Source organism: Dasypus novemcinctus, chromosome 10 (assembly GCF_030445035.2).
Source record: "Dasypus novemcinctus isolate mDasNov1 chromosome 10, mDasNov1.1.hap2, whole genome shotgun sequence".
NCBI lineage: Eukaryota > Metazoa > Chordata > Mammalia > Cingulata > Dasypodidae > Dasypus > Dasypus novemcinctus.
This window is the reverse complement of record NC_080682.1, coordinates 118,797,152-118,822,940: the sequence shown is the minus strand read 5'-3', so window position 1 is coordinate 118,822,940 and position 25,789 is coordinate 118,797,152. Positions and strand designations below refer to the sequence as shown.

The following is a 25,789-nucleotide window of genomic DNA, read 5'->3' as shown; positions in this document are numbered from 1 at the left end:
AGGTACTATGTCACTATCTCTGTGCTGCAGATAGGAGATTTAAATGCAAAGGGAGTAGGTAGGAATCATACATCAAATTGTAGAGCTGGAAATAGATCCCAGACCCCTGCCTCTCCTTTCATGTTCTCATTCTACTGCACTATGCTCTGAAGGAAGTAAAGAAATGTGTGTAGTATCCTCTTAAATATGTATTGCCTGGTAGAAATAATGATTCCTCTAGGAATTTTAAGTGTGTAACTGACAATTTGTCATGATATAATCTGTGTGCCATGAGGGCAAGAGGTTTGAAAGTTATTTTGGGGGCACTCCCTTCATTTGACCCTCTTGCAGGCAAATTGAATGTGATGTGTGGAGTTTCTTAAATACCCTCCTCGTCTTCATTTATTGTTGAGTGAAAAGCTACAGAAAGGTGCTGGCTGGGCGGCCATAGCATGACTACTGACTGTTACAAGGCACTAGGCCTGGGGGAGCCTGTTTTTCTTTAGATTGTGGAAGAGATTGGTGTGAGTGTGTGTCTGGCAGGAGAAGGTGGGATCACTTCTGATGAATGAAAGATGATATTGCTATTAATAAATTTTGTAGGCATTCCTACAGTAGAGAGGTGGCCTAGCCTTGCTGGAAACTTGGAGAATGAAACTGACACAGTTTAGTGAGCACGTGATCCTAGGGGAGTGAATGCTTAGGAATTGCGCAGATGCCAGAGGAAGGATGAGTGTTAATAATTCTATTTCTTCATCAATCGTTCTTTATTGTATGACTGATTTTATTATCTCCCAATTATCTATTTGTACCTCTTTTTCTCCAAGGAGTCATGCACTCTTAGGATATAGTATACCCTATACCTAGGTAAATTCCTGGTACATGGTAGGAGCTCTGTGAGGGAAGGTTCAGTGAGTGAATCTTAAATCTGCTGATTGCTCTTTTCTAAGTTTTAGTAAGTTATTTTGCAACTCTCAGGTTTCCTGGTAAAGAGGAATAAGGGTCCTATTTCACCTTCTTAGGTGGGGATTTTCATTTCTCATCTCCATGGGTCCTTTTACACGTTTTCCTCAGGGAGTGTTATAGCATATATGTTTTGAGGAATTATGTCTTCTAATGAGACAAAATTTAGTCATTTAATTCAACTGTGCTGAGGACTATGCCAATTGCTGGAGATACAAAGATGAATAAGGAAATGTACCCATTTTATCAAACACACTCATGAGTAACACCAGTCAGAGCTTCTGATCAGGTGATTCTTCACCACATTGATCATTTCAGCTCACAAAAGACTTTGACATTTTAGTTACTTTATGCAGCCTTATTGGAAGTAAATGCATTGTTTGAATTTTCTTTTGGAATATTATAAATAGACGATCCTACATTATTAACTTGGAGTTGGACCCCTTAGGACTCTGGGGGTCCCAGATTAGGTGCTCCTTTTATAGAACAATAAAGAACTAAATAGATGCCTACATTTAATTCTATTTCTGAAGTTTACAAGTCAGAAGTGCCAACATTAAATTTTGATTCTCAGTTCTGTGAGCAGGTTAGGGCATCAGAATGTAAATAATTTTTCTCATTTCTCATTTGGGAGCTGATGATTTTATAGATTTCCTTTTATACTTACTTAAAAGTAATTAAATCTTGCAGTGGGGCAGATACTTTCTGGAGATTGTAAACCAATATCATTCTGCTTTCTCTGGGAATAACCCTTGATCCACAGAGGTGGGCTCCAGTGGTCATGTTTGGTCATGTGAGCCTGCCCCTGGTCATAACTGACAGATCCATGGGTAGACAGATGATCCTAGGTGGGCCAGTTGGCTTTTCTGTCCTGGGAGTTTGACATTTGTACTAGAGAGATACCAAACCCGTAGTCATCAATATACAATCATATGAATGACAACACTTTGGGAAAAGTTCTATGAACTTCAGAGGCTGAAACTCCTGGAATTTCCCTTTATCTGCCCTCCTGAGTCTTTGCTTAATCAAATTTCTTATTGTTTCTTCAAAAGGTCCCAATGACCTGTTGATGAAAAAGTTCCTTTATTCTCAAGTTAGCTAGATTTAGCTTCGTTTTATTTTGCTTTGTGGGGGGAGAGTTTAATGTTCTTTTACTTGTTTTCATCCACCCCTCATCCAAATAAAAAACTTAAGTAATATACCCAGTCAACAATATTTATTGAATTCGCACTAGAGCTATTGTAATAAGTAGTATTTTCAGATAGAAAGAAGCATTCAGAACACTGGAATTTTTACTATAAAAATGTATTCATTACAAATATCTGACTATATACAATTTTGGGTACATAAAAAAAATGACCAGGATTGAATTCTGGGAAATCCTAGAGGAGAAAGACAAGAAGAGAAGACAAAAATGTGAAATAGATACAGAAGATCACATAGCAAATGGACACAGACAGCAAAAACAGGGGAAGGGGGAGGGGAAGGAAAAAATCTTTAAAAAATAAAAGACCAAAGAATAATTTGATAACCATTTAATCCACATTATAGAATAAGAAACATGAACAGTTAACTATTTGGTTCACATATTTATATAATAAAAAACTACATATCATATGTAAAGTAGTTCTTGTATTAATTTCAATTTTGTCATCTCAGAAAATAGCGAAAATCTTAGCCTTGTGTGTTTAAGAAAATTTCTTGACTGCCTCAAATCCTCCATGGACTGAAGCAGGTTATAAATCAATTAATGCATACCTGCACGCATAATAAACAGGTAGTTTCTGTTATCTTAGTGTGTTTTTCGAGTTCAGCCAATGCTCTCCTGCTTTCCTACCTCCACTGCCCCATTCTTGCTCCCTGCTGGGCTGTTCTGGAATGATTGTATCGTTGTATTTGGGCTTCCTTCTTTTTTATGAAAAAATCTTAGTCATTGTGCATGCATTTGCCCCAAGTTCATTTTAAGTGCAGTGCTTTTATCATTGGTTTCCTAAGAAGCCTTCTCTCGACATTGCTTTGCAGGTGCCCATCACTACTGACACATTGCCTTGAAAACGGCTTCTATTACTTTTGCTTAGTCTCCTCCTGGATGCTCTCCTCTGTGGTATTCCATGCCTTTGTAGTAATGGGAGCAAGAGGAAGAGGTCCTTAAAGTCTTTTCCTCTTAGCCAGAATTATAATGTGCAGATAGGGGTGCAAGCTAATAAGAAATCTCCCTCCCAGTGATTTTGCAGAAATATGGGCATAACTATAGGTAATAGCTTCTCTAATGAGAAGTGTGACAGTTTTACTAATTATCTCTCATTGTGTGGCTACGCTAAGCACTAGAAGGATTCTCTTCCTTACCCTACACTTTTAATTTAACTGGTTGTACACCTCCTTGGTTTGTATGACCATGGATATGGCTACACTGTTTACCTGAACTCCTGCCATTTGTAAACAAGTTAGAAGACCCACAGATCCTAAGTCTCAGGTGAAACAGGCCACCCTCTGAATCCTGAGTGAACTCTGCTGTGAATTAGTTCCTGGCACCTAAAGATAAAGAGCCACGGACTTGATAAGCTGCAGAAGGCCCGAGTGGCTGCTGCATTTCAGGGTAAGCCTCTAGGATACTTAATATGGCTGTAGTCTGTGTGTGGATTTGATCATTTTGAGAAATATGCCCAGATACAAACCCTTAGTTATTGGACATTATTTAGAAATGGCTATAATGTGTGATTTTATTAATTAGACCTGTAATATATAAGTATACATGATTTGTGTAGAATAATTGTTTTGTTCCTCTGCACACTTGCATAACTCTTAGTTCCTAGACATTAAAGACAAATGCTAGGAGAGAAAATAAAGTCCCTACTGTTATGGAGATTATCATAGATATTGTTTATACCTATTCACCTGTGAATATATGAGAATATTTTCAAAGAATTGTGCAATCGTTTCCAAATTAGAACACCGTACTCTGAGTACACCAACTTTCATTTACTCATTCAAGAAGCATTTACAGAGCATATACTGTAAGTTGTAACCGACCCTTGGATTGCTCATGGTATATAAAGAAATAGTACTTGTAAATAAATAAATGTTATAATGGATAATACATGCTATAGTAACGACCTGACTAAAGAGCTATGCATTTTCAGGATGGAGCGTTACCTCAAGGCCAATTTTGGAAGAAAGAAGATGCAATTGTGGTAATATGTCAGAGTATAAGCTTTAGAATTTAGTAATATTTGTATGAAAATATTAACACTGCCACTTACTGTGTGACCTCAGACAATTTACTAAACCTCTCTGAGTTTATGCACACAATATGGTGTGTTTTTTGGTCTTTATTTATTTTTTTAATATTACATTAAAAAAATATGAGGTCCCCATATATCTCCCAACCCCCTCACCCCACTCATCCCCCCATAACAACAATCTCCTCCATCATCATGAAACATTCATTGCATTTGGTGAATACATCTCTGAGCACCGCTGCACCTCATGGATAATGGTCCACATCATAGCCCACACTCTCCCACGTTCCATCCAGTGGGCCATGGGAGAACATACAATGTCCGGTAACTGTCCCTGCAGCATCACCCAGGACAACTCCGAGTCCCGAAAACACCTCCACATCTCATCTCTTCCTCCCATTCCCCACACCCAGCAGCCATCATGGCCACTTTCTCCACACCAATGCCACATTTTCTTTGATTACTAATCACAGTAGTTCATAAATAGAATATCAGTGAGTCCACTCTCATCCATATTCTATTCCTCCATCCTGTGGCCCTTGGAATGGTTGTGTCCACTCCACATCTATATCAACAGGGGGCTTAGATTCCACATGGATGCTGGATGCAATCCTCCTGCTTTCAGTTGTAGGCACTCTTGGCTCCATGGTGTGGTGGTTGACCTTCTTCAACTCCATGTAGCTGAGTGGGGTAAGTCCAACAAACCAGCGTGTAAGAGCTGAAGTCTGTTGAGGCTCAGGGCCTGGCTATCATATGGTCAGTCCAGAGATTCAGATGCCCTGGGTATATATTAAACCCCAGCACCAACTACAGTTCTGGTAAAAGTAACAGAAGAGGCTTGTGAAAAAAGATCACATCTGAGTCCAGCTCCATCACACAGAAACACAGACTCCAAAGAAGGGACAACTGACATGGCACTGAATTCCACCTGCCATAGAACCTGTGGGTCTCTGTGCCCTCAGAAGAACCAATACCTGGGGTTGTATCTACTTATGCTTGTGAGCCTGTGTACCTGAAATAAGAACAAGGCCTAGAGCTGCAGGGTGCCTAAGAGTTACCTCCTGAGAGCCTCCATGTTGCTCAAATGTGGCCAGTCTCGAAGACAAACTCAGCATGTAAATGCGTTGCCTTCCCCCCAGCATGGGACATGACTCCCGGGGATGAGCCTCCCTGGCGCTGAGGGACTACCAAGTACCAGTTGATGATGTAACTAGAGAATGACCTTGAATAAAAGGGTCAACTCGGACCAGCAGAATATCTCAGTCTCCATATAATACCAGGAGTTAAAAACGCTTTTTGACCTGAGTCAAGGGGGAAATGAAAAGGACAAATGAGTTTATATGGCTATGAGTCTCCAAAAAAGAGCCAGGAGGTTATCAGAGGGGTTTCCCTTATGCACACCTCAGCAGAGTCCCAGAGACAGATAAAGTAGATACAATACAGTATTTTGAGAGTCACGTGAGATGATGTGTGACAAATGTTACCATAGTACTTAACACATAGTAATTGCTTGATAAGTGGTAGGAGGTAGGTATGAAAAAGAAAAGTCATTCCAGAAGGACTTGGGATGAGGCAGGATGACTTTATGAGGAAGAGGCTAAAAACATGCAATAACTTGTTAATATTTAGGGCTATTTATTTAGGAGGGCCTTTTCTTCAGGAAATGATTCAAACTCTTTAAGACTTTGTAAGCAGAAATCTTGCAGCTCTTGAAAAGAAACTTTTCTCTTTGACAGGTAGGGATTGATGCTATAGGAGAGTCATACAGGAAGAGATGTTGGTACTTGGAGTAACATAATGCCATTCTCTAAGAGTGGGATCGGGTACTCCTTTTCATTTAAAAACATTTTTAACATTTCCCTATGATGCCTCTTTAAATTGTCAAAGTAATTTTTATTCTTTTATGAGAAAATCAATAAAAATAGACATTCTTCAAAGAACCAGAGGAAATGTTCTTTCAAGGCTTTGTTTCAGTATGTTCTCCTATATCACCTCATAATACCTATACTTGGGATCATCTGCTGGAATTGAAACCAGTTAGTAACATGTGCTTAAACTAGTCTATATAGTTTTTTTTTTTCACCTCCCTTCTTTTTTTGTAGCTCCTCCCCAGCTTTTTTTAAAGAGTTCTTCGTGTGACCTAGTTTTGTACACAGCTCACATGAAGTCCCAGACATGGCCTCTGAAACATCACCCTAGTCATAAAATAAGTAGTGTCGTGACTGCTTCCCAGTGTTTCCAGAGCCCTGTGAACAGAGCCCTCTGTGGACTAACTCCACTGCTGGGAAATTATACCCAGGATGGCTTTGATGAATATTTTCTTTTCAAAGATTGGATACAATTTCTATTTTTTAGGGCAAGGTTTTCCTACCATAAGCAGGCCCCTTATAGAGCCAAAACTCAGGACATTATCAGATGATCATGGCTTGAGGAAGATTACAGAAAATTGCAGAGTACCAGGCCTTAAATTGGGAGCACTGGAATTAGAGGGCATCTGACCATTTAGGTGGTAGCCATAGCATTAAAAAAGAATCCAGAGGAGAAAACTGTTTCAGAAAAAGCATAATGCACCTTAAGAAATGTGAGCGCTGTGGAATGAGTCTGATTCCAATTTTGCTGTGATTGGGGGCTCTAGATCAAGGTACGTATGAGGAGGATTGGATTGCTACAGTAGATATATTCCTCTTTTCCCTCTCCTATGACCCTTAAACTACTTTGGATTTACATAGGTTTCTTCTTGTTTTGGTTGTTTATTTGTTTTAACTCAGATCTTTAGTAGCAGTCTTTAGCACACTCTCCTTGAAAGACTCTGCTGGGAGATACAGTATTCACATACAATAGTTTTGTTACATTAATCTTTGTAACATGCCAAGAAAGGGAACCCACAGTATTGATGGAAAGGGTCAGTGGTTAATGAAAAAATGAAAGGGTATTCCCAGTCAGCACACATAAAGACTACAGAGCAAATAGAACAGAAGATGTGTAAACACGTACCCAGTAGGCCCGGGGCAAAAAGATGACACTGGCAAGTGCTGAGGTGGCTGGCAAGATCTGAGAAGCTAAATGGTGGGATGGTAGGTAACTGCTGCAACAAAAAACAGGCCCTCAGTAAAAGTGAGGTTAGCAACGTCATGTTCAATGTCAGTTTCCTCTTTCTGCATCTTTTAATATTTCTTCTTTACGAAATTATCTGATTCAGGGGCTTCAGTATTCAACCACCTCTTTCTACCTTTTTTTTTCTTTCACCATTTAGCCAAAAAAATCTCATAGAAGACAGAATGAATTTAAATCCCTATTACATCCTTCCTATATATTTTTTTGGGGGGATGAGGAGGTGGGTCTTGTTTTCCATTAGTCTTCTTTATTTTTTTTCACAGCTTTATTGAGATACAGTTCAAATACTATACAATTTATTCATTCAAAGTTTACAATTCAGTGATTCTTAGTATAATATATTGAGTTGTGCAACCATCACTACAATTAATTTTAGAACATTTTCATGATCTCTAGTGGAAACTCTACCCACTAGTCGTCACTTGCCACTACCCACTTCCCTCAGCTTCAGGCAACCACACTAACCTACTTTATGGTTATGACTGTTCTGGATATTTCATATAAATGGAATCATACTATGTGGGGTATTTTGTGACTGGCTTCTTTTAGTTAGCATGTTTTCAAGGCTCATCCATGTTATTGCATGGCTCAGTATTTCATTCCTTTTTATTGCTGAATAATATTCCATTGTATAAATATACCACATTTTGTTTATTCATTCATCAGTTGGTAAACATTTAGGTTGTTTCTCCTTTTTGGATATTATGAATAACACTGCTATGAATATTCATGTACAGGTTATTATGTAGACATATGTTTTCATTTCTTTTGAGTGTATATTAGGGGTAGAATTGCTGGATCATATGAAGTACCACCAAAATGTTTTCCAAAATATATGTACCACTTTACATATCCACCAGCAATGTATGTGGGCTTCTCTTTCTCCACGTGCTCACTAACACTCATTATCTGTCTTTTGTATTTTATCAATCCTGGTGGGCGTGAATCTCATTGTAATTTTGATTTGCATTTCCCTAATGGCTAATGATGTTTCAGGTGCTTATGGGTTTATCCTCTTTGGAGAAATGAATAATTGCTTTTTTTGTCTTTTTATTATTGAATTGTAAGATTTCTTTGTATATCCCTGATACAAGTCCCTTCTCAGATATATGATTAGCAAATATATCTCCCCATTCTGTGGGTTGTCTTTTCACTCTATTGATGGTGTCCTTTGAAGCACTCTTTATTTTAAATTATGAAGAAAACAAAATAAGTCTTCCAATCCATGAATGTTTTTCCATTTATTTAGGTCTTCCTTTATCTCTTTCTACAATGCTTATAGTTCTCAGAGTGCATGTTTTACACTTCTATTATTAATTTATTCCTAATATTGTATTCTTTTTGTTACCTCTGTAAATAGAAATATTTTTAAATTTCATTTTCAGATTGTGTATTGTAAGTGTATAGAAATATAATTGTTTTTTTTTTGTATACTTATCTTGTATCCTGCAACCTTGCTAAACTTGTTTACTAGTATTAACAGGTTTTTAGTGGATTCCTTATTATTTTCTATATGTAAGATCATGTTATCTGCAAAGAGAGAAAGTTTTACTTCCTTTTCAGTCTGAATAATTATTTCATTTCTTACCAAATAGTCTTGAATAGGATCTTTAGGACAATGTTGACTAGAGTAGATTTTCTTGTCTTGCGCCTGATCTTAGTGGGTGGCATTCAGTGTTTCACCATTACATATGATGTTAGCTGTGGAGTTTCCATGGAATCTATTTATCAGTTTGAGGAAGTTCCCTTCTATTGCTAATTTGTTGAATGGTTTTATCATGAAAGGGAGATATTTGTTTTTCACACCTAAGTTTTTCATTTGCAGAAAGAAAATCTTGGCTTTCTGTTGAGAGTACTAAGCAGTAGTTAAGGGAATGATGGAACAGTTTTCTAGGATCCATGAAAGTATAATTCTACCTTGGCCAACCTGACTCTGTCAAAGCCAAGTCAGAGAAGCACCAAGCTTCTGACCCTATGGAAAAGTAAGTGGAGCCCTGGTCCACTTTCCTCTGACACAACACTATTAAAACTTCCTGGTGTGCAGAGTTCTAGCAGGTATTAAAGTATTTTCACAAACTTCATACTCTGGGTTGAGCAGGAAGGTATTTAACAGGACACTTTATTTAACAGGTGAGAAAACTGAAGCTCAGAGAATAAAGTATCTTTCTTGGTATCATATAAACAAGACACTGGGGACCCACACCTAGTCCTTTGGATTACCAGCTGGCCCTGTTTCTGATACAATGGATGATCTCTCCTAGGCAAATTGGTGCTTTGAATCTGCTGTGGAAAATAATGAATTCATAAGATTAGAAGAGACTGGTCTTTTTCTATAGTTGCACTTGGTGTCACAGAAGGTACACTTGGAGTCTATACATTGCAGTTGAAATCTACTTGACCATTGTGTAAAGAAAGTAGAAAATCTGACTATTTAGAAGTTTTGTTATGTCCTTCCTTTCAGAGCTGAAGGGATTTTAATAATGGGTTTTCGTGGGTTCTGTCTTCTTCTTTTCTTGGTTTTATCCTTTGTTGCAGGAGTTGAATTTGAAATGTGGTCCAGTGGCTGGTTCCATGGCAGAGCTCTCAGCTGTAGCATTATGATTCACAGATTTGTAGAGGGATACAAATATGGAATACCATGACTCAATTATTTGCAAATTATTGAGAATACAAAATGCCTTACTGAGATGGATTGATGTTTTTCCAAACCCAGGGTTCTCTCTCTGTGTTCAGAAATATTCCCTGGAGGTAATGAATATTTCTTCTCCCTGATAATGACTAAAAGGAGGTTAAACAATATTTGCCGAATATGATTTTACTTATTTGGTGGTTATTTTCTAGCAACCTTAATTATGTGGGATAAACTGAGAATTAAGAAAAGATAACAAAAATTGTATTGAAGTGTCCTAAATTGAGATTTTGATGCCCACAACTCATTTATTGAATGTATATTATATAACTCTGTTAGTTCATTAATATTTCTCAGCCATATGTATTGAATATATGAGAGTCCTATAGAGCATTATTTCTTAGTCTAGTTAGATATATTTCTAATAGGTATGGTTATCTTTTTATCTAACTCATTAGGTAATACAGGTAATTAGAGCAAATGTTTGGAAGTTCAGGGGGCAGGGAATTGCACTGAAGGCCAGTATAAGAGTGGCAGTGAGATGTGACAGATATGAGGAAAGAAACAAATGTTAAAAGAAAGCACATTTAACTTTTTTTTTTGTATTTATATATAGTTTTTATATATATTATATCCAAGTGTGACAGTCATTTGTACCATTTCCCAGGGAGACACTGATGTGTTAAGACATTTAACTTTTAACTCAGTGTTTGGTATAAGGTATATTACAACCTAATACCTAATATCTTAACTGATTTTTTAATGTTTTATTATGCCCAAAGCTTTTTTAGAAAGGACAGTAGAATCCCTTCCGTGCCTTCTAACTGTGGATACTGAAAATAATTAGAAAAATTTTAAAGATGTTTAAATTATAAAAATCTATAGTGCTTCCAAGAATAAACTTTACTTCTCTGGAAGACTTGTGTTTGTGGATACCTCTTTCCTTGACAGTTCTACTAGATGAAGAAATAGCTGCCATATTTCAGCTCGCACAAGCCCATCAGGTAGTGGGTTCATCTTTTCTCCAACCTGAGTAACTGAGGTATTGACTTGCGATTGTGACAGTGTCAGGGAGGGTGGTGAGAGAGGGAGAGACAGACAGCCCTGGTTGTAAGTGTGCAGAGATTCATTTTGTGTGTTGTATGTACTCACACTGATCATTAACACTGCAAAGCCTTGGCAGGTATTGGCGATCCACACGCTTTTCATTGTAGAGTCATGGTTCACCTAAATACCACTTTATGAGGGATTGTTGCATAGTAAGAAAATGGGTTCTGGAGTTAGGCAAAACCTGTTGAGATCTTCTTTCTTTCATCATCTGTGTGACCTTTCAATACCTCTTTGTGTCACTTTCCTCATTTGTGACATAGGAATATGAATAAATATGCACATGCAATATGCCTAAATCAGTGCTGGGCACATAGTAGGTGCTCCTTCTTGCTAATATTGTTATTATTATGGCATTATTATTATCAGCACTGGAGGACCCTGACTGTGGTTACAGTGAAAGACACATACTTAAACTGCCCCATAGAAGCAGTCGAGCAATGCGCTCCCTGACAGCTTGGCCTGCTTCCAGCTTATCTCAGGTAAGTATAAGATGTAATTGAAAGGTACCCACTTTGGATGTTTAAAAGAGTTAATTTTCTTTTAAAAAGTGTAAAGGCATTTCATTTTCTGACAGTGATTTCTATTACAATTTCGATTGTAGTTTTACGTATTTGAAAGTCATTTGCAAACTCAGAGCCATTGTTGTTACTTGAGTTCCTGAAAATCATTTTGGGACAATGAATACAGTCTAGCCCTGGGTGGTTAAGGCTCTGGAACCATGATAGGTTTGGTTACAGGCTATTACGTCCAGTGAAATTATGAATTTTCCTTTCTTTTCTAGAAACAAAGTCAATTCATTTCTTTTGAACTCTCCTGAATACCTCTCCCTGACTATCATATTTCCTTTTATTCTGTGTTGTTAGATCTCTATGGAACAAACACAGACACCATCGAGCACTCTTGATTTGGGAGTTGGTGGCTGTTTATAGCACAGTTACAAATATGGGGACATGAATGACACCTCTTCCAAGTAAATAATGCCACCTTGAAAACCACACCTGAACATGTTTCCTTATAGTACCTCTTCTTACAACCATATTCTGGAATTTTTCTGAATTCCTAATGAATCTTGTAATAAACCTCTTTAACCCAATTCAGTTCCCTGCACATTCTCCTACCCCTGCCAAACACTCTGTTTTAAAAGGGGAGAATGCTGGTTATAAGAAAAGATTTTCTGTCTGTAAAGAAAGCACTTTATTACACTCATGACTGTGTGTAAACAACTATTTGTGTTATTACTTGTATAACATCTGTCTCTCCCATTAGAGAGTAAGCTGCATGAGGGTCAGGACAATTTCTGCCTTGTTCATCACTGCATGCACAGTGTTCATCAACAGTGCCTTATAGTGCTTAATAAATATTTATTGACTGAACGAACCATAGTCGTTTCACATTTCCACCTGCTTCTGAATATTCACATATTCTTCTGAATTTCCTCTTGGAGTACACTTTCCTCTGTTCTCCCAGATATTCTTTCAGGTCTAGCTAAAAGAGGTAGAGTGGACATCACTGTCCCAGGGTCCACAGGATAGAGGAATATAATATGGATTAGAGTGGACTTACTGGTATTCTACTATGGAACTGTTGTGACTCTAGCAATGAAAGAAATTATATCATTGATGTGGATACAGTGGCCATGGGAGTTGTTGAGAGTAGGGAGAGGAAAGAAGAGATGTGATGTGGGGGCATTTTTGGGACTTGGTGTTGTCCTGAATGATATTGCAGGGACAGATGCTCAGGACATTATTTATCCTGTCATAGCCCACTGAATGGACTGGGACAGAGTGTAAACTACAATGTAAACTATAATCCATGTGGTACAGCAGTGCTCCAGAATGTATTCACCAAATGCAATGAATGTGCCACAATGATGAAAGAGGTTGTTAATGTGGGAGGAGTGGAGGGGCATGGGGTGTGGGGTGTATGGGAACCTCTTATATTTTTCACTGTAACATTTTTTAAAAATCTATGTATCTTAAAAAAAAGAATTAAAAAAGATTTAAAAAATTAAAAAAAAATACTTGACTCTTATATTTTTAAAAAATCATTCAGCCTACTCCAGGCTTCCTAAATATTCTCTCTGAAATTCTATGGTAGTTATCGACCCATTGACAGTTTTAGTTCTGAGAGTAGAGCTAAGTACACGATAATGAATTCATTAAAAAATATTAGTTGAGCACCTATTATGTCCCACGTACCATGAAAAGTGTTGGATGAGTAAGACATCTGTTCATCTAAGAAACTCACAGTTGTGGGGAGGCAATATATATATTTTAAAATAGTTAGAATGCATAAGGGTTGTGAGGAAGATAAGAACTATAGAAGAGAAAAGGATCAGGGAGACAGGGAAGGTTTATTAGCAGAGGTAAACTCGGCATTGTATTTGGAAGGATGAGTTGAATTTTGTAGACTGACAATGGCTGGTATAACTGGGAATCTCATTTCCTCAGTGTTAAATATTGGCTCAAGTACGGTGCTGTCCTTTGAGAGATTTAAGCCCTAAGAAGACCTCCACCAGTTTCAGGGAATTTAAATACAATAAAAGTTTGAGATAGATCAAAAGAATTGGAATGGCCCCCCTCCTAAAATCTGATCAACTCTTCCTAATAACACAGTTAACACTGGCTATGACAAGGAAGGAACAAAGGAATACAAGACTGGTGGGAAGGGCAAGTGGAAGGCAGATTTGAAAGTGGTTTATTCCCCTTTAGAGGTGTATTTTATGGTAGTGAGTGGGCAATGGCATAAAATGGGAAAGTTGGGACAGGTTATAATAAAAATGCACAAGATAAAGTCAAGCCCTGCTCTTACTATCATTCCAAGAACTAGGCCTGTTACATTCTATCCCTTTGCTGCTACCTTTCTATGATGGACACATCACTTATTTTCAGCATTTAATTGAAGGCCACACAATTTATGAACAGGAGTATATTCTGCATAGTAGGATTAGAGTCTTTTTAATAGTTCTTCTTTGTGATTTTTTTCTACTGTCCAAATTATTTGTAATGAACCAAGTAATCTAAGGAAATAACAAAAATGTCTTTTAAATGCCTGAACTGTACCAAGATGTGGAGGTGTTCTTGTCAAAGACTCCCTTGTCCCTGCTCACCATTCCACTTTTTTGTGTTGCTCTTCTGATTGTGCTCACCCCCGGCTCAAGCTCGCTTCATTAGATTTAGCCTCAGGTGGTCTAGACGGGGGACGTTCTTGCGCAGGGTCATGTCTATAGCAACAGACAGCTTCCCACTATCAGTACAGAGCAGGGGTCAGCGCCAAACATCTCCTTGCAGCCCCCAGCTATCTGAGACCTCTGCAGAGTTGTACAAAATGCTTAGGCAAACTTTGGCCTGAAGAAAACGTCTAATAGCACTTGACACAGAAATGGAACGTTAATTGCTTCAGTTCCTCAAGGAGGTCCTGTCTGGCAGGAGACAGCAGAATCTCATGCCTGTCTCTTAGAAACAATCCCTTCCAGCCTGGATTAATGGACTGCCTTTCTGGCTTCAGCAACAAAAGGTAAAATGAGTGTAACTAATCAAAACCCCCAAACCCGAGCATAACTAGAGCTGGTGGAAAAATTGCTGTAGAAAGTGTTGGTTTTATAACAACTTCTCTCCATTACAATAAGAAGGAAAAAATGCATGCAAACATTTTACTATTTCATTTTCTGACCCATGTATTTTCAACCAAACTCAGAACAAATAGCTTACTGAAAAATAAATTCTGTTCAAGCCTAGATTGGCTAAACCTCCCAATCCCGTGGGAAAAAATTATGCAAATTGGTTTTGATGGCTATTTTAGACTGTATTTTGGTGAAGTAAATTTTTGCATAATTTAATATCCTTAACTTAATTAAGCACATCCTACAGATATCCTCTCCAAAGATGCTACTACTCTGTTGAAATAATTTGTTTTTTTCTGCAGTGGATTTGCTCACACACCATTGCTTTCTGGATTGTGTCAGCATTTTCATTAAAAACTTATACTCTATTTATAACTTGGAAGCAAAATTTACATTCTGTGATAAACTTTAATGTCCAAAGTCTTTGTCCAAAAAGTAGTTTTCTAAAGTACACATTGAATAGAAGCTTTATGACTCTGAAAACTCAAGGTCTATAGAAAGACCTATAAGAAACCAACAAAGACATCTCACATATTCAAGTCCCTCGTGTATCAGGACAATCCATAGAATCTGGAGAAGGAATCTGGGCTGTGGAAGGGAAAACAATTTTCTATATCAACACACTGGAAAATTAGAGTACTTAGGTTTTTTCTTGGTTGTACTACTTGATGTGCACTGGAAAGAGCATGAACTTTGGAGTCACCTAACACTGGTTTAGAGTTCTATTTCCACTGCTTAATAATTTGAGACAATCTCTTTACCTCTATGAGCCATCTGTTAGGATTGAATGAGGTAATATATGTAAAGCTCCAGCATACCATTCATTTCTTCTCTTATGGTTTACAGTGTTGTTGAAGCTACTCACTTCATTTTCATCCATTGTACATATTCTGAGAGTTGATTTTAAAACAAGTGGCTCTCCTTGAATGTATGTTGCCCCAAAATAAATACTAAGGGAAACAAATGATGAAACTAATTTCAGCTCCACCTCTGAAGAGAACAAACTATTATACAGAGTGTAAGGACATCATACATGCTTTTAGCATAGATAGAAAATCAGCCCCTCTCTCAGTCACTGTCTGGGAACTTTCTTTGTCTTCTATAGCCTTATACTATCTAGACAAGATAAGTCAAAACTACCCACCAAGTCAGCATGAGCAGGCATATTGTAGACATGTGTCTGAGAGAGTGCTTGACAGCAGAAGCGTGCCTTTTGCCAGACAAACGGAAATATTCTCTCTACAATTGTCTGGTTGAGAAAAAACAATGAAAAAGAGAGAAAAGGTTACACTGTTCTTAGAAGGACTGTTTTTTTGCCATTAGCTGTTCTATTAATTTATGACTGACTCTTCTGCATTATTCTTTCTGCCAACCCAAATCCATTCGTTCATCTATCCTTCCTCCTTTATTAATTTGATAAATACTTACAGGGTATGTACTAGGTCCCAGCCACTCTACTTGGTCCCGTGGATTCAAAAATGTTACAAAAACAGACATAGTCCCTGCCCTCAAGGAGAAAGCAGCAAGAAATTGAAGAAACGCACAAGTTAGGATAAAGTTGTTAACTGTGATAAATGCTCCAGAGAAGATACACGTGGTACCTTAGAAATGTATTTGAGGAGGTGTTAATGTAGAAAGAGGTCAGAGAAGGGGATTCTAATAAAGCTCAAACTTGAAAACTAGGATCTATTAGGAGAAGAGGGAGGGAGACATCCTTTCGGGTAGAAAGAACAGTGCGTACGAGATTCTGTCACAGAAAGGAGCGTGTCTCTTCTGAGGAACTGTAAGGCCAGTATGGCTGGAGCACCAGAATCTTCTAGAATAGATTAGGAAGAGCATTGTAACTGAGGAGACTAGGGAGAGACACAGAACCCAGACAATATTTAGGATTCCATTGAAGTGTTACAAGGAAATTGGGTGACAGGAGGGGATAGGGTGGCATGATCGCCCTTGAATTTTGAAATCATCACTCATTGCCATGCAAACAGGTTGGAAAATAGGGATAAACATATAGCAAACAAACACCAAAAACTAGTTATGAAGCTATTTCAGAAGCTCGTGTGAAAAATAGCGGTAGTTTGGACTAATATTGTGGTAGACAATGGAGTGATATAAACAGATCGGAGAAATATTTAGAAGTAAGCTTTCCACTGCATGGAGATGAATTGTTTATGGAATAGTGTGAGGAAGGGAAGTATCAGAGATATCTTAGTTCCCTGGTTTGTGTAAATAGTGGGTAGAAGTATCACCAGATTTGAGGACTCTGGAAAAGGCTCACTTTACATGTGATAATGGGGGGTCATGAGTTGCACTCTGAACAATTTAAGTTTGAAGAGTCTTTGAGGCAAAAGAAGAGATGTCAAATTGGTCTGAAAGAAAGGAGGGATGCTTGAAGCTGATAAGAGATGTAAAATGAAGGATATTTTGCTTTTTTTTCTGAGTGAAAAATGAACATATTTAAAGGCTGATGGGACTGAGAAACCAATTGGGTTGACTTAGTAAGGAAGTCATTGATAAGGCAGCTTCAATAAAGTAGTGGAGGTTGAAAAGCTAATAAGAAAACGGATGTTTATAATACATGTGTTTTGGTTAATAAATGCTTACTTTTCATTAAAAATACTGATGGGAGGTATTGTTGAGAGGGAGAGGTTTAATATATAAGAGAGAGAAGGCATAATCAATAATAAATGTTTCCAGAGAAGATGGAAATGGATGAGATCCAAAGACTGTGTGCCACAATTGGTCTCTAATATGTAATTATAGATATGTGAAGATATCAATACATTTACATATTTATGGTTGGAAAATAAGCTCAAGTGGGATGGCTTCTAATTACTCTGTGACATAAGAAATGAGTGATGTCACATTCTGAGAAGGAGGGAAGGGGTGGGGAAAGACGGATATCAAATGTTGGCGATACCACTTAAAGAGAATGAGAAGATGAGATGACTGCCTATATTTCCTACAGTGTACATGTTAAAGTTTAACTTCCTTAGGGGAAGTCCTTTCTAACCAAGCACACTACACAGTGAAGTTCTGTGTTTTGAATCCCCTCAGGTCTTATCATATCATTTCCATTGGCTTGTCTTATATATTGGTATGGTTCTCTGACCCTTATAGATGCATGTCTAACCTCTGCAATGAGAGAACAAGTTACTCAAGGGCAAGAAACTCAATACAAAACACTCCTCAATACCCAATAGAACATTACTCCTGTAATAGGAATTACTAAAAGCTTGTGAAACTGAAGGGGTTTATTAAGCACATGTCAGATATGGCACATTCCATACTGAGAACTCAGTGCAAAGACATTATTCCTTGTTTTATATATGGTTTTATATAATAAACATTCAATTTATTCAATAAAAAGGGTGACATTTTCATCCTTGAATGTTTAGTCTAGGTGTTGTCTCTTCTTTGAAGCCTGTCCTGACCTGTAATCCCTCCACTGAGTCCCACCAGAATTATTGTAGCAGGTATCACATGGAAGAGCATTTGATTATTTATATGATTCTTTCCCCCTAGTCTGTGTTTCTTGTGAAAACTGACTGAATCTTAATTAGCTTTGATTTTTTGGAGCCTAGCCTATGGCCTAGCACAAGGAAGATGCTCAGTAGACATTCTTGAAATTGAAGTGCATGAAATTCAGAAGACTTGTACAGACAAAATCAAATATTGATTCTCTTGATTATACCACTTTCCAGAGCACCTATTCTTCTCTAGTACTCCTGGTCTTACCATTTACCTAGTTGCTTAAGCAACTTTAATTTTTTCTTTCTTTCACTTATCACATTGAATCCATCATCTTTCTTGTCAGAATTAACACCAAAGTGTTTCTGGAAGTAATTAATCTCCATCTCCAGAGAAAACCAGAGTTCAAGGCACCATCATCTCTTACATAGACTATAACAAGAGCATTCTAACTTGATGTCCTCATTTTCATCTGCTCCTCCCCCCAACAACCCCCTGTTCATACGTCAGCTTGAGTGAGTTTGAAAAATATGAAACTAATCGTTGTTACCTTCTTCCCTTATTTTGAAACTTTAAATGGCTTCCCATTGCATTAAGGATGCATTTTAAATGCTTTGACAGTGTCCTCAAATCCCTGCATGGTCTGGCTCTTGCCTATCTCCTCCAGTTTATGGCATGTCAGTCTCTCCCTTACTTATTGGCTCCAGCTTCAAGTTTTCTTCTAGTTCCAGAAGGCTCCAAGGGCTTCCTAAATAAGGACTTTGTCATCATTTTTCCATATACCTGGAACATTCTTCTTGACACATGCAACCAAAGGCTCCCTCTTGTCTTTGCATCTTAACTTAAATGTTAACTTTTCTGATGTCTTCATCCCCAGGTCCCTCTTAGGGAATTTCTCTCTCTCTCTCTCTCTCTTTCATTTTACTACCACTTACTTATTCTTTTCCTTCATCAACCCTTATCACAATTTGTAATTATATATTTGTTTCCCTGCTTGTTTGTTTTCTTAAAGACGGGACGCTTTATGAGAGTCAAGAATTTGTTCTGTTTACTATGTTATGTGAGCACTTAGCACAATGCATGAGACAGAGTTTATTAAATATTTTTCAATGACTGTGTGAATGAATGAATGAACAAACCAATAAATTACTTAATTAAAAAGGCAGTAGGAATGAGACAACTTGGTCTCACAGTGCTATTGAAGGATCACATATGGAATTAAGCACAAAGATGCTTATTTGAAAAGCAAAAGACATATTTATTAAGCATTTATATTATGTCAAAATTTCTATATTCAGCATTGCTTCATTACCTCATTTTTCAGTTTGCTTCTGTGAAAGATTTAGGGCATTTTGCAATTTAGATTTTCTTGCCACCCCTGTTAAGAAGAAACCTATTGATATACCATAGTCGATTAATTAAAGCAAACTGCTTCATAAAAGAAGAGTCCAATCTAATGACCTTTAGATGGTTTGTGTATTTATTGTGTGTATGCACATAAGTAATGCTTACTAGAAAGATTCTTAGATCTTACAGAGAAGTGCGATGTGCCTTTTCTTCCTGATCATGGAGTACTGCTTTAGCTTAATTGGATTGTTTATCTTCAGACAGTGAGTCCAGTTTTGGGAGTTACTAGGTCTTCATGCCAGGCAATATTTGGTGGCATTATTGTTTTCTCTGGCTGTTCTGTCTCTTCACCCAATTTTTCACTTCTTTCCTTCCTCTGGGTTCTCTTTTACTTTTAAATTTGGTATCACAGACCACCTAGTCTAGTGTTTATATCAAGTAGCTATGAGTAACTCAATTTGCTCACTGTCTGTAGCTATCCTTTCACATGCTGTGTCCCATCTACTTTGAACTCTTGAGAATAGCTTACTTGAGCAGTAGCATCCCATGCTTAGTGCTAGCAGTGGGGGAAACCCTAACGAAAGTGGATAAGTAACTTTGACTAAGTTATACTAAAAGCAGGTTCAAATGTACTATGATTGATGGTTTCCTGACTCAGTACTACTGATTTACATTGTAGCCTTAATTAGCAATTGGCTATGGAAAAAAAAATACATCAGAATTATGGAGATCCAGGCAGTTAGAAATTATAAGGCAATGATTGATTTTTAAAAAGATAGCTGATTAAGGACATATCAAAAAAGAAGCTATACTTATGAGGTGCAGAGGTGCCCAAAGATGTACTTACCAAATCCAATGGATGTGTCATGATGATGGGAACGAGTGTTGTTGGGGGGGGGGGGGAGAGGGGGGTGGGGGGGTGGGGTTGAATGGGACCTCACATATATACTTTTAATGTAATATTATTACAAAGTCAATAAAAATAAAAAATAAAAAAAAGCTATACTTTATTAAAAAATGAAAGAAGTTTTCTAAAAAAAACACAGAAAGCACAATGACCAAGTCCCTGTTTCTCCTCTTGAGGGTAAATAATTTGACTACATCCCTACTTGTGTTTTCCCATAGTACTGTAGTATCATGTCTTTTAAGAAAATGATCATGTTATGTTTTAATCTTGTACAAAAGTCACTCTTTGCCTGTAACTTCTTAGTCTGTAAGCTTCTTGTAGCTAGGGGCTTACCTCACTTGTCATTGCACTCCTTTACTTAATAAAGAGCCTGGCAGGCACTCTCTAAGACAAACTCAGTATGTAAATGCATTACCTTCCCCCTAGCATGGGACATGACTCCCAGGGATAAGCCTTCTTGGTGCCTGGGATTATTACTATTCACCACCTGGTGATGCAACTATAAAAAGATCTTGAATAAAAAGGGGAAATGGTAAAGACAAATGAGTTTATATGGCTAAGAGATTTCAAGTCATCAGAGGGGTTGTGTTTATGTACATCTCAGCAGAATCTCAGCGACAGCCAAAGTAGATACAACACCAGGTACTGGTGCTCCTGAGGGCTACAGAGACATACAGGTTCTTCAGTCATGGCAGATGGCTCTGGAGTTCAGTGCCTTGTCAGTGGGCCCTAATTTGGAATTCGTGCTCCTGAGTTTGATGGAGTTGGACTCAGAGATGACCTTTCTACACATGCCTCTTCTGTCACTTTTATGGAATCTGTGGCTGGTGCTGGGGTTTGGTGTATGTTCAGGAGACTTGACTCTCTGGGCTGGCCATGTGCCAGCTGGGCCCTGAGCCTCAGCAGAGTTACAACATTTACTCTCTGGTTCATTGGACTTACCCAGGTCATCTAACAGGGAGGTGAAGATGGTCAACCACCACACCAGGGAACCAAGAGTTCCTACAACTACATGCAGGAGAATCACATCCATCAGCCATGTGGGATCTAAGCTCCCTCTGATTTAGAGGTAGAGTGGACATCACCATCCCTGGGTCCACAAGATGGAGGAATATAATATGGATTAAAGTGGACTTACTGGTATTCTACTATAGAACTATTGTGACTCTAGCAATGGAAGAAATTGTATCATGGATGTGGACACAGTGGCCATGGGAGCTGTTGAGGACAGGAAGAGGAAAGAAGAGATGTGATGTGGGAACATTTTCTGGACTTGGATTTGTCCTAAATGATATCCCAGGGACAGATGCTGGACATTATATATCCTGCCATAACATAATGAATGGACTGGGGGAGAGTGTAAATTATAATGTAAACAATAATCCATGATGTGCAGCAGTGCTCCAAAATGTATTCACCAAATGCATTGAATGTACCACAATGATGAAAGAGGTTGTTGATGTGGGAGGAGTGGGAGGAGGATGTGGGGTATATGGGAACCTCTTATATTTTTAATGTAACATTTTTTGTGAACTAGGTATCTTTAAATAAAATAAAATTGAAAAATAAAATAAAATAAAAGAGCCTGGCAGGGAGCAGATTTGGTTCAAGCTGTGGAGCACCTGCCTCCCACATGGGACATCCTGGGTTTGGTACCTGGTGCCTCCTGAAAAAACAAAAACAAACAACAAGCAAAAAACAAATGGAAAAACTAACTCAGGGGAGCCAATGTGACTCAACGGTTGAGGGTCGGCCTCCCACTTACAGGGTCCCAGGTTCAATCCCCAGCCTATACCTCAAAAAAAGGAAAAAAAGACAAAGAAAAAGAAAGAGTCTGCCATGCAATAGAATAGGACCTCAGTATTTTTTGTCAAGTTAATTGCTTCCAGGTTCTTTTCCACCTTGGTCAGATTCCTAAGAATATGGTTTTATATTTCAATGGAAAACTTAGTCTGGGATGAAATTGTGGTTATAAGCTTTCCATAGGAAATCTATTAATAAACACAAAGTGTGATGGGGGAGTCCTTGGAAGACTCCTGCGTGCTCCCTGGATCTGACCTGGCACTGCATGCTGACCACCAACACCGTGCAGTCAGATGATGTTATCCAGGATACTCTAGGAAACAAACAATTTTGTTCCTTCAAAATAAGAATCCAGACACAAGACTTTTGCAGAAATGATTACAGCCTAACTGGATTATGCAATTGGTCATCCTGTCCCCTGGCAAACAGCCAATATGCCACTATCAAAGAAGAAAAAGGACAGTGCTACTTGTATATGAAGGTTAGAGAACTTTTCCTGGGTGTCTCTGGGAACAGGTTCAGCTCAGTAAAAAATGAGAAAGCACTGGAGCAAATAGACGAAAATCTAACTTACTGGTCCCAATTCATTAGACATGAATGTAAACAGAGATTCACCAAGATCACCCAGTACTTAATTTGAATTTGGAAACTTTCACTAAAATAACAGAGGACACTTGTTCCTTTGAGTAAGAAGGTGGATGGAGGGAGAAAAGGAGAGAGGAAAAGGCTTTAATAGTTGCTCAGCTGGACAGTGCTATTGAAAAGGAATTACTGGAGACACTGAAAAAGATACCTAGGGTGACATCTACAACTTCCCTTTCATGCAAGGTCCTGGAACAGCAGGAGGCAGAGAGTGACACTTCAGATGCTGAGGAGAAAGATGATGAAGAGGAAGATGAGGAAGGTGTGGGTAAAAGAGAGTCATGGAAGATGATGAGGTGGATGAAAGTGACATAAGTGACTTTGAGGACATGGGAAACTGGACTCCAGCAGTGATGAAGAGCAGGATTCTAGATCCTCCACTGAGGGAGCAGAAAAGCCCCTTAATGCCAAACCCAAAGGCAAAACTCCTTTGGGAGGACCTTGAAGACACAATGAGCTGAGCCGTGAAGTGATGAGCAGGAGACAGAACCCGTGACAAGGTCCAATCACGTGATTTCCTTCACACATTTATAAATAGGCCTGAATATTTTGCGCTTCTCCCTTTCTTTTCTTTTTAAACATGTACACACCTCCAGTTTTTGCTCTTTCATGTTGTGTTTAACACAATATTTGTGTTTTCAGTATTAATGCCACTTCTATGGGCAAGAAATCTAGGAAAAAGTGGCAGAAAGCCTTAAATTGTGAGCAGAGTATTTTTATAGCATTGACACATATATTAAAGTAACATCAGGAGCCCAAGAAATTTAAAAGGCAAGTTCTTGAGGCTGGGATGAAATTGTGGTTACAAATATTTCTAAGTTTTAAATTCTATGCACCCTTTTCTTTGTTATCTTCCCCCCCCCCCCTTTTATTTAGAAATGCCAGGACTTAAAACTGTTCTTATCCTACTTTCCCTACTCCTATGTGGGTAAAAGGAAAGAAGGAAAAATAAGCTCTAACATAATGTTTAGCATAAAAATTCCTTTTTCCTTAAATAACTCCATTAATACAATCTGGGATATAAAGAATATCTTCTCTTTGGAAAAGTAATACAAATCCTAAGTTCCACCATAGGGAGCACCTGCAGGAACCTGCTGCCCTTTTCCTATACAGTCTACCACCTTGCTGACTCCACAGCTTTGGAGACTTCACCAGGAGTTCCTCAAACGTGGAACCAAGTAGACTTTGACTTTGGTGGTGGTGGTATTTTTTCCCCTTCTAACTTGATTCTTCTTTCTTGGTACCATACTCGAAGAAGAAAGGATGAATGACTCTAGGAAACAGTTCACAGAATAGTCAGAACAGGGATTCATTTACAATCTCTATTGACATGCTGGGAAAGGTTCTGCTGGCTCAAGAAGCAGCCACATAATACCAGTCAAGGTTAATTAGATTGGATCGGGGTGGCTTTAAAACTGCCTGAGTTTAAAAATCTGATACGAGATAATTTGAATAAACCAATAAAACAAGAAAAACAACAAGAAAGTGTGACAGGACTGTTATATCTTAAAATCTTGACATACAGCAATTCAGTTTTCTGTATGTAAGATACTGTGGAAACTGTTACAGAAGATACAGGGAAATTTGTGTCTTAGTTCCTGACCTAAGTGAGGCACGAGCTAATTAGGAAGATTAGACATTTTCATATATATATATATATATATATATACACACACACACACACATAGAAATGCAAGCCAATATAAAATGGCCAAGTGTATCCTATGAATAAATAACCATACATACATATTCAGATAAGAAGCCTATCAGATTAGAAGGATTAGTCAGGGAAAACTTTAAAGAAGTGTGATTTAAACAACCTTAAGAGATAGGGACAGGAATTTAGTATGAGTCAGAGATAGGCAAGATATTGAGGGAAAGTTGACATTCTAGATGAGCCATATTTGAACTATAATTTACTATAGCATTTTTGTGACCTGAAAGGAAAAACACCAATAATAATATTAGGCACCTATCAGCTGTTACCCTCATGATAGTTATTTTGTATGCATTAGCTAATGTGATCTCTTTATGACATTGAGAGACAAGAAAAAAATCTGAATGTTGCACAAAATGGTTATTTAATGCTATTTATAGATTGACTAACCCATCTTTGAGATTTTGTAGTATTAGACTTTCACTAATTTGGGGGGTTATGGTTAATGAAATGATTTGCAGGAGTCTGAATCCATGGAGTAATGAGTTGCATTATGCCAGAGATATCAGTATCAAGGAAAAAGTGAAGAGCTTTAGTTTTCTAGGCTGCTCAAAGCAAATACTATTGGCTTAAACATTGGGAATTTATTTGCTCATGGTTTTGAGACTGAGAAAATGTTCAAATCAAGGCATCATAAGGCAAAGCTGTCTTCCTGAAGACCAGCTATTGGCAATCCTTAGGTCCTCTGTCACATGGCAAGGCACATGGCAATGTCTTCTGGTGGGTCTTCTTTTCTAGGTTTCACATTGATTTTAGTTTCTTGCTTCCATGACTTTCTCTCTTCCTGGCTGAATTTCATTCTTCTATGAATTACTACAGTAATAGGGTTAAGACCCGTCCTGATTGAGGTGGGCCATGCCTTAACTGAAGTAATCTCACAAAAACGTCCTGCTTATCTATCATGGGTTTACATTCACAGGAATGGATTAGACTTAAAAACATGTTTTTCTGGGCAACATAGAGCTTCAAACCATCACAGTAAAGTATCATGCAAGTAGCAGAGTTAGAGTTCAAGCCCAGGCATGACTCATCCCAGAACCCATGATCTTTCCATCAGAACAGTTGCTTAGATATCTAGATGGGATTTCATATAATAAATATAATTATTTTCTTTCCTTCTTCCTTCTTTTCCTTTAAATTTGAGTTCCTACTATGGGCCAGGCATAATTTTAGGCTCTTGAGTTATAGAGAGTTATAGAGAGTCTATGCCTTTAAAAAGTTCACAAACTAGGGGAGATGCTGCACA

General features: G+C 38.0%; 1 protein-coding gene and 1 pseudogene across 8 annotated transcripts in view; both read left to right on the top strand.

Annotated features, from left to right (window-relative positions):
• DLG2 (discs large MAGUK scaffold protein 2) overlaps nt 1-25,789 on the top strand; it is a 2,400,703-nt gene that overhangs the window by 648,816 nt on the left and 1,726,098 nt on the right. The gene's annotated exons all lie outside the window — the stretch shown is intronic.
• On the top strand, nt 22,450-23,271 carry LOC139439765 (protein MAK16 homolog pseudogene; annotated as a pseudogene).